At 41.6% G+C, this 2,182-nt stretch overlaps 1 long non-coding RNA gene across 1 annotated transcript; it reads left to right on the top strand.

Moving 5' to 3' along the window:
* Positions 1-311: 311 nt before the first annotated feature.
* On the top strand, positions 312-1,823 carry LOC310681752. The gene is made up of 2 exons (XR_014513584.1): positions 312-399; positions 1,589-1,823. It is a non-coding gene; the product is annotated as an uncharacterized lncRNA (long non-coding RNA).
* The last annotated feature ends 359 nt before the right edge of the window (positions 1,824-2,182 follow it).

Below are 2,182 nucleotides of genomic sequence, written 5' to 3'. Positions count from 1 at the left end.
GGTGCTTCAGGTATCCTGGACCCCACTGGTGGTGGAAGGGGGGGTGCGGTGGGTGTGGTTCGCCCTGGGCGTCATCCCTGAGAAGGGTGACATTGCCCCCCCCCCGGACGCTCTGCCACTGCTGGACCCAAGTCATTTAGGGTTTTGAAGGATCAAAACAAGCATCTTGAGTTGTGGAAAACACAGGATAACCAGTGATGCTCTGTTCAGTATGTTCAGACCAGCACATTCTATTTGTTTGCAGTGTTCTGAACCTGCTATGTTACATGTGTAGCCCCTAAAGAATCCAGTGAGTTCAGAGAATACAGCTGCTAGACTGCCAACTGGGGCCAACCCTAAGAAACATATCTCACCAGCCCTGAAGAATCTGGACATTTCTGAACACAGTTCAAAGAACTGGTGCATACCTTTAAAACCCTCCATGTTTTGTGACCTGGGTACCTGCCTACCTTTTCCTACATATTTGGAGATGTGACTAGTGGAAGGGTCTTCTTGGCTATGGCACTCAGTTTATCGAATGCTCTCAGCTGAAATGTTTATGGAATGCTTACATTCTTTCTTTCAGTTCTTTCAACTCTGAGTGGACTCCCATGTCAGCAAAGTTTATCCACTTTTATCAAAAGAAAGCTATAACCATTTTTTATTTTCCAGTAGTGAACAGGGGGTAGGGACAGGGACATGACAATTAAACAGACCCTAACCCAAATTGGGCAGCCTATGAATCACCTATGAGGCAGGTTATTTCCTGAAGTGTGAATCAGGATCCAAACTTTTATTTCTACTTAGGGTAGGAGATAGCATTTTAATAACATTTTAACATAAATACTAAGCTACTTCCATATGGGTCTCTTTCTCTCCCCTACACAGTTGATCCTCTGTTGCAGACTTTTAACTTTTCAATCAACAATATTTATGCCTGGGACCTGTGTTAACACTATTTCAGTTCAGTCTTAATTTTTAAATTTAATGAAACTCAATATGCTGTCAGCTCAATATTTATAAAAGCCCTCTGAGAAAAGGTATACAGTGGTACTTCGGGTTACATACGCTTCAGTTTACATACGCTTCAGGTTGCAGACTCCACTAACCCAGAAATAGTACCTTGGGTTAAGACCTTTGCTTCAGGATGAGAACAGAAATCGTGCAGGAGGCCCCATTAGCTAAAGTGGTGCTTCAAGTTAAGAACAGTTTCAGGTTAAGAACGGACCTCTGGAACGAATTAAGTACTTAACCCGAGGTACCATTGTATATGTAGAGAGAGGGTGGATGTGTGTGTGTGTGTGTGTGTGTGAGAGAGAGAGAGAGAGAGAGAGAGAGAGAGAGAGAGAGGTGACAAATGGCTTTTTTTCAGCTGGAACTCACCAGAACTCAGTTCCAGTATCTCTTAGGTGGGTGCCATTGTCATTCTAAGAGAACACGGGAGTTGTTCATGGTGAGTCTGGCACCTCTTTTTCTAGAAGAAAATAGCACTTGGAAAGGGAAGCTGTGTTCAATCTGATACAAGCACCTGAATTTATGACATAACACAATGGTCCCAACACATTTCAAACCCTATTTGTTTCTCTCTTTCCTTTTGGTAAATGGAAAGCATTTGCAGCACAATCCAGTGAGAAGTTCTGCAGCATGAGTCCGAAAACATGAAGTGCCAATGTTCTGTCAGTCATCCAGAATGCTTCAAGAAATTATTCAAACTGTTCTCTGCTTAGCATTCTCTCACAGCATTGCTGCAAATCTATTTAATAAGTGTTTTAATGAACATATTTCCATTTGGAAAGTGAGCATCAGCGTTCAATGGAAGTTAATTAAAATTATGTAAACTGTGACCTTGTGAAGATTAATTGATGTTAGTAAAGCTTAGCTTCCTTCCTTCCTTTTATTTTTTTGAAAATGCAGCTTTCCTGCCTAAATCAACACAAAGCTTTGTTGCAGCTTCTAGAGATACAACACCTGCTTTCTTCTAAGTTGGGTTTTTTACTTTTGCAAATACAGAATCTGACCTCAGAAAAAGAAAAAGCACCAGATATTTCAGACTGCAATATAAGACAGAGCGCAGGGAAGATGGATGGATCAACAACTATGCTATGCATACTGTAGAACAGAATATTATCTGAGAGTCATTTGATGTGCAGAATGTGGCAGTGCTTAGTGATGGCATGCCAAGGCTCAAGTCTGCATGCTATCC

Source organism: Podarcis tiliguerta (assembly GCF_965153285.1).
Source record: "Podarcis tiliguerta genome assembly, chromosome: 7".
Taxonomy (NCBI): Eukaryota; Metazoa; Chordata; class Lepidosauria; order Squamata; family Lacertidae; genus Podarcis; species Podarcis tiliguerta.
The sequence above is the reverse complement of the archived record's forward strand: the minus strand, read 5'-3'. Positions and strand labels throughout refer to the sequence as shown.